Genomic DNA, 8,232 nt, shown 5'->3' on the forward strand with positions numbered 1-8,232 from the left:
TCCTATGGCCTAGCCCATCCCCTGCGTGTCAGAGTGCTTTCCTGGTTATCACCAGCCAGCAGAAGACGCTTTCATCTGTCTCCTATGTTATCTATACCTGAACTAGCTCCTGACATGATCCACTCTGCTGCTCTTTGGATACTTTGGAAGGCATGTCGGGCAGTGAGTGTGTATGACAAGGTGCCTTGGGGGTCTGCTTTGGGATTTGCCACATTTCTTGGTCAGGAATGTACCGGTGATATCCATATAAAATCATAACTCACTGATCTCAAGTCAGGTTAGGTTTACATGAGGCATACATTTATACAGGCAATATACATAATTTACTTATAGTAGTTTTTAAAAGACATAGGGAAGAAAACTCAGGCTTAATCCATTAAAAATTACATCAGAAAGGTCTGTCTTTCTCCCTCTTTCTTCCCCTTGCACATTTAACTTGCTGTTCCCACTGAAAGGGTTATCCCATATAGTCTCTACCTTAGTGGAGCATGATAGCCTTTAGAGCAAATTTATTGAAGAGGTTCTCGATAAATTCTTTCTTTCATCCCAAAACCCATTCCAGATTTTGTCCTGGCCATTCTTCTTAGTTAAATTAAATATTATTTCTCTTCTCTGGGATCTGCAAACACATTTAACTTGCTGTTCCCACTGAAAGGTTTATCCCATATAGTCTCTACCTTAGTGGAGCATGATAGCCTTTAGAGCAAATTTATTGAAGAGGTTCTCGATAAATTCTTTCTTTCATCCCAAAACCCATTCCAGATTTTGTCCTGGCCATTCTTCTTAGTTAAATTAAATATTATTTCTCTTCTCTGGGATCTGCAAATCACTCTCTGTTAAGCTAAGGGTGATCTCCTGCACAACTCTGCTGAATGAGAGATAAAATTCATTCCCATCCTCTGACTTTGGTGATTTTAAGGCACGTTTCCATGTGAAGCGTCGCTATATGGACTTCACATTTCATAGATATTGGTATGTTAACAAACATACTGGATACAAATGTATAAGGGAGTTAATTGCAGGTAGATAATTTCTGGCTCTTGGTTGAAACCAGACACCCTGGCACTTGACTCCTGCAGCAATTTGACCCTCACCCTTAGCCTTTCTCACTTCAGCTCCCTGTAACACAGCTGTCAGTCTCAGCTCTCCCGCTCAGCCCTGTGACCGAGGCTGTGCCTACACTCTGGATGCCAGAGCCAGCTCCAGACCCACTGCATGGTGTTAACATGCTGCCAGTTTCCCAGAAAGGCGTTGATCCCATCATACAGCAGACTGCTGCAATTGCTTAGGTAGTTCTTGCCCTCAAAGAGCCTGCTCCCCACCTCTGAATTTGAAGGATGCCTAGATGAGGGATTTATGTGTGGGTGTCTGCACTGCAGACAGTGTTTCAGTGCTGTGTGTGCAAAACATGAGAATTGTAGTGGTTTGTAGCCTAACAGGGAAAATGTGAAGATAAATACCATGTTATTATAATTAGACTATTGGCTAGATAGCACTTTTGAGCTTTTTGACATTCTGTTCCATAAATCCTCTCTCCAGTTCATGTTTGCTCAACTAGTTTCAAGCTTTCTAGATCCTAATTCCTTAAAGACCTTCCTTCTCCCCTCCAGCCAGATGGCTGATCAGAAAAAGGTACAAATAATTTCTTCATATGCATTGTTGCATATGATGACCTGGATGCGTTTGAAGCAGATGGAGTTCATAACTGAGCTACCTTTAAACAAAGTATGGCAGCTACAGCGGCAAAGCCACTGTTTGGACTGTATGTCAGTGCAGCTACCCAGTACGCTAGGTAGGTTTCCAAGTGTGCTGAAGGTCCCAGCACTGGGCAGGAGGCTTCTGTAGGTACTAATACCTTTAGCTTGCAGTCCAAGCGGAACAGTGCCTTATGGAGTGCGCCAGGATGAATTCTGGCACAGAAACAGAGATCTGAAGCCATACCCCTGCATGTGCTCTGGTTGAGTGTGTGTTTGTTGCATAACCTCGGTGACGCTGGATATTAGGCAATTACGGATATCTGCCTCTGTTTTGGCAATCCTGAGGGCTCATCACTTACGTGGCTTTGACAGTGCTGGGATCTGTTTTATCTTGTGCTGCTGTGTACTTCCGGAGGCTGGAATCCACACACCTCTTTGAAAAGGGAAGCAGGCTTTCTGTGGATCATTTCCTACGTCCCGGCTTTGTTATAGGAGTTTTACCTCACCGGCTGGGCGAGCGGCAGCACGTGGGGGGGGAGGGGGGGAAGGGGGTACTGGTTCCCCTGCCAATACACACACGCTGACTGGCCACCTGGCTGCTGTCTCTGGCCACGCACAGTGGCTGGATCCCTTTGGCAGCACCAGCTCGGTTCTTTCCTTTACCCAGACACAAAACTTGTAGAAATGTTTTATCTTTGACATCTTCATCCATATGCCAAGTGTGAATAAAATTACTCCGTTGTTTCAAAAGAGAGGAGGAAAGAGAAATGTACGAGTGGACGGACTGTGTGATCATCTAAACCTCATTTCCTTAGAAACCCAAAGTAATCATGGATCTCCAGAATCCTGGAAAACAGCAAAAACTCTCTGGAATGTTACAAGGGGGTATATAATATAAAGGGTAAAATATGTCCTAGGTTTACTATTTAGGTTCAGAGCAGTAGGGCCATGAACCTAAAACTGGAATATATACGGAGAATGGATTTGATTTCAGTGATTGGAAGCTAAAACATGGCCATCTGAAACTCAATTTCCTTCCTCCTGTACAGTTTTCTGAGGTAGGGTTTAATGTTTTCCCCAGAGAGAAAAATTAAATATTTCCTTGAAGAGTATTTATAAAACTAAAGAAGTCTACATGCTTGTGACATCAAATCACAAATGTAGTGCTATATTGCCCTGTGGGCATGGAAATCTCAAGCTCTTTAGTACACTATTATAATAATTTTAAAATGCATTTTTGCAAACAGTGTAATTTCTGGAGACACTTTAGTTGTACATTGGCTTACAGATTGTTATCACAGTTGTGGAAAGAAAAGAAGAAAATATTTCCATTTCCAAACACCAAAAGCAGACTGACAGGCCTGCGCTCTTTCTGAGGAATCAGTGGTGACTTCTGTTTTCCTTCGACTATACAACTGCTTTCCAACCCTAATGCAAAAGCGTTAATCTTTGCTAGAAACAAAGCACATCTATTCCTAAAAATCCCTTTGAGGGTTTATCTCAGTATGTTTTCAAGAAAAAGTTTTTAAATGCTTTCATGAAAGCAGCCAGACTGACAGGCCTGCACTCTTTCTGAGGAATCAGTGGTGACTTCTGTTTTCCTTCGACTATACAACTGCTTTCCAACCCTAATGCAAAAGCGTTAATCTTTGCTAGAAACAAAGCACATCTATTCCTAAAAATCCCTTTGAGGGTTTATCTCAGTATGTTTTCAAGAAAAAGTTTTTAAATGCTTTCATGAAAGCAGAATAAATTAAAAAGAAAGATTTGACCTGGAAAAATAGCAATGACTTTTAGTCAGATACCCCGCTGTATCTGACTGGCCTTGCTGTCACATTCAGGTTATGAGACTTGTCAGCATAGTTGTTGGTCTGTTCCATGTATTTCAAGAAAACTGGCTTATAATAAATGGGGACAACTTGTGACAACATAACATTTAGCTAACAGAAGCCATTTCTGATAATTTGGGTTAGAAGGTAGTGAGTGGATTCCCCGGTTCATGCCTCTGCATCTGGAAAGCTCTGGTTTTCTTATGCTGAGGTGACTCCCCACAGACTGGTGTCTTGAATATCCTCAGTGAAGTTAATTTCATAGCCTTTCCTGGCACCTTGTTTCTGCATTCGCAGCTGGCTTTATTCTGCCTTCACATAGTTATGAAAATTTCCCTAATTTTTAATCTGTATTTTTTCATATTAATACTTTATTTTATTACTTCCTGGTCTTCCCAATTGGTTAATGAGACTGATTTGTCTCTTATTTAATACCCATTCATAATTCCATGGATAATCCTGCTTCCCCTTGGTCTTTTCTTTCTATGAAACTTTCTCCATAGTTCAAGATGTCCTCTCTTAAATGCTCTCAAATTCTACAGCGGTTTTAAAATTTGCCCCTATATTAAAAAAAGAAAAAAAAAGGCAAGATTGAAGCTATTGTAGTGACATAGTTGTATTTTTAACTTGATATTTTTATTACTACTACCCAACAGAGTGTTTGACTTTTCTCTGCCAGTCACATTAACTTGAATACAATGTATTGACAGCTTTAATCTTCCTCTGGTGGAAGAGTGGCTGGTGTCTCTATAATGGTGGTTTTAATTAAGTCTGGACAATTTGCATCAATTTTCCCCATCTGATTCAGCCATATTTCTCTCTTTAAAATCCTGGACTGCTATACAAAAAATCAGTAGAGAGTTTTAACTGTCTCTTTTGGCCCATGAACAGACTTCAAATGCAAAGTTTTTGATGCTTAACCTAGAAATATAATACATTTTAAATGCCTCAGCAATTGAAAAGTCTTGGAAAGTGCAAGCTCTGAATGCCTGGCTCTGCTGACCTAAGGAGGGCTAACTACACTGCTATGATGTGGTGGAAACACAAGCAAAGGTAGGGGAAACTGCTGGGATAGTGGGAAGGAGCTGGTAGCTGTTACGAGGAAGAAAAACACGTGCAAGACAGAAAAACAGATCTAAGCTGGAACTGGCAGCTAGAGAAGTCATTCTGTTGGAGCCGTGACTGAAGACTGAAACATTATAGACTCATAAGACTCTTTGACAGCAGTACGTGATTTCATAGTAACCTGCAGAAGGTAACTGGAAAACAGTTCAGACTGGATAACAACAATTTCTAGCCTGAGTAACCTCCCCATGTGAATGGAGATGGAAATGGGCTTTCACATCTAACTCTTACAGGGTTTTCCTGTATGTTGTCTGAAATGGATTTTCATTTTATCACCGATGGCAGGAACTTACCCAGCTCATAACTAGGATGGAATAAAGCTACCTCATCCAGGTATGAAACGTTATTCTTGTAAAATCATGTTTCCTCCTTGCCCCAGGTTTTTTCCAATCTGATTTGTAGTACAAGTTTCCTGCATGACATTGATTAGCATGAAATGGATTGCTCAGTAAATCTTCTGATTTGGGCTTCTGCTAGACTAAAACCATCCACTTCAAGGATTGTCCGTATCATGTCAGTGAAAAAGATCTTGTTATTTGTTTTAAAGTTCTGAATTGGGACTGGTATTTTAGTCAATCCCAAAATTTATTCTGGTTCCTAGGAGCCAGAATCTTAAATGCTTGTGTTCAGTTCCTTATCCTGGTAGGATACTTCAGTAAGACTGGACTGGGTTACAATTACCCATTGAAAAGACTTCTACTGGATTTCCTTGAGGAGATTTAAAGTTTCTTGCAAACCCTTCCATTACAGACAGTATCTTTTCCATTCTTGCCCCAGTTCTACTGTTACAGAACCAGCGGCTGATTTTCTGCGGCTTACTGGTCCCCTGAAAAACATGGATATGCTGTACCTTTGCTTCAGCTTCACACATCCCTACCCCTTACTTACTGCTTGTTAAAACAAGTAATTTATTTTGTGTTGTTATGAAAATGTTCCCGCTCAAACTGTATATTCACATTGATGGTCTTCTGTGATAAGATACTGTACAACTTTGCAGTGTCATACACTAACCACAGCAGCATGCAGGAGCTCACATGATGGTCATTTAATATCCATGACTCACAGTCCACAGGACTAGGATTCCAGCCAGCTGGGATTTGTTCTAAGTGGCGTGAAATGACAAACAGTGCATGAGATACAGTTCAGATACCAAACATGGTGGCCAAGCATTTAAAAAAACATGGCTCCTTGCCCTCTCCAGTAAAAAAATAACAAATCATGCAATAGATTCACCCAATAACTATTGAATATCATTTTTCAAAAACTTAAGAAAACTTAAGTGCCAAAATAAAGCACATGGTATCTTGGCCTTTCTAGGTGGTTTCTGCACCCTCCCTGGTCTCTGGTTGTTTTCTTTTCTTACGTTTGCTTTGTTTAATTTTTCAGTTTGAATTTTATGGTGGAAACTGATAACTGCTCCAACTGTGCTTGTTCTTTCTGCCTGATTTTTGTGTTTGAAACTGCAACTTATTTTCCATGGCTTGATATTCAGCTGGGATAGTATACAGTTGTGGAGTGCAAGAGGGATTAGATGTTACTCTGTGATTCACCCAGTCCCCAAGGAGAGCTATATAAAGATCATCCTCTTCTCCTTGGCCCCAGGGAAGCTAGGGGGCAGATTATGAGCTAGCAGAAAAGACGAAGGCATAAAGAAAAAAGCTCACCATCTGCAAAGAGGTTCCAGGAGCACAGCCCCGCTGCTCTCGCATTGTACTGAACTGGGAAAGAGTGTGCTCCACTGCTCGGCTACTGTTAGTATAGCCATAGAGGGGCAGTTTAAGGAAAAACAAAATCACTAAAAGTTCTCTTTCCCACACTGTGACTGCTCCTTTCACAGAAATTGCTCAAGGTTTCCTTTTCCAAGGAGAAGAAGATGATGTGGAAAGGCAGGACTCTGCTCTTTACGGATGCCTTTTCCCTATAGCCTGGGAATCCTGAAATGTGATTGCCTTGTAAGGGCAGGTTATTTTCAACCACTCCCTTAATTTATGTTCCTGTTAAACCCATGGCTTAAGTGGGGCTTCTGTGCTGGAGAGATTTTGCCCTGGCTGTCTGCCCAAGGATGGATTGCAGCAAGAGTAGACTCTGACAGAAATAGGTGGTTATGTGTGTAGACTTCTAAGTCTTGAAATGAGAATATCGCTGCTAGAGGTCAAGGTTTACGCTTGCCAGTATTTCCCTCATTTACTGAAGTCAGTTGACTCTCCTTTGCCAGTGCTGGGTATTTTTGTAACAGTCTCACAATGGTGGGGATTTTCTCATTTCAGTCCTTACAGAAATGACACAACTTGGGATACTTTTGCCTCTGAGACTTAATTAAGAAGTCCAAACTCTGTGTTTTCATGCTAAAATTTCTTCTAGATTACTTGTTTACAATTGAGAAGTGTTTTCAATTCATTTCTATAAAATATTTAATTGTATTTTAATGTGTTTTATCTGAGGCTTTAATATTTTAAGACTATTATTTTGTTCTCCAGAAACTCTTGTCTTTCCTAATCTCTCAGAAGAAAAGCTCTGAATTCTAGAAAAGAAAATCAAGACAATTGGGGTTTTTTTTAACCACTATGCAGCAGTTTTAGACTGCTTTTCAAAACACTTGGAATTATGGATTTAAAACCAAAAGTCTCATATCTGGTCCTTATTTTGCTTTTCCATGTTTTTTAAGGAAGAATCAGGATGTGATTTGGAAAATTTGAAGAAAGAAGGAACCTGAAAGCTGACAGCTATGACAACACCTGCCTCAGCTTTCTGTGTTCCGAGTGGTACATTTGGTTATATTTATCCTTCTATTTTTGCATCACCGTTTTGTCCCACATCTTGTCATATGGAGCAGGGTTTTGCTGCTTCAAAGTCTTTGTCAACTCTAAAGTCACTGCTAGATGTAGTTTATTTAAGATGAAATGCCTTTCCAAAATAGAGTTTGACCTTTTTTACAACAGGACCGATGATTTTTTTTTTTCCCCAAGTTTGAATTAAAAGTTTTGCTGTAGCAGTACCTGGTATTACCATTGGCTTTGCTAAGGCTTCACTGCCTTAACTTTTGTTTTTAATGCTCATTATGTTCAAATGTGTCTTGTTTTTAAAATACATGTTGCTATTCATGTTACTGAAAGCAAACTGAAAGTGCCCTGTACAAGAAGGTAATGAAATTTATGATGATTCTCAGTTCCTTGGGGAATTATTCGAGCCTTAGATGGCACTTTGAGAACACTCTGTCCTTGCACAAGTAAGCTTTCCTTAGTTATAAGGAGATACTTAATATAGGGTGTATCGGGTTTGCGTGGCAAGGTTTTGGTAGCGGGGGAACTACAGAGGGGGCTTCTGTGAGAAGCTGCTAGAAGCTTCCCCTCTGTCCGACAGAGCCAATGCCAGCTGGCTCCAGGACGGACCCGCCGCTGGCCAAGGCCGAGCCCATCAGCGACAGTGGTAGCGCCTCTGTGAGAACATGTTTAGAAGGGGGAAAAAAAAACCCTGCGCAACAGCAACTGCAGCCGGAGAGAGGAGTGAGAATATGTGAGAGGAACAACTCTGCAGACACCAAGGTCAGTGAAGAAGGAGGGGGAGGAGGTGCTCCAGGCACC

Source organism: Aptenodytes forsteri, unplaced genomic scaffold, assembly GCF_000699145.1.
Source record: "Aptenodytes forsteri isolate BGI_AS27 unplaced genomic scaffold, ASM69914v1 Scaffold97, whole genome shotgun sequence".
NCBI lineage: Eukaryota > Metazoa > Chordata > Aves > Sphenisciformes > Spheniscidae > Aptenodytes > Aptenodytes forsteri.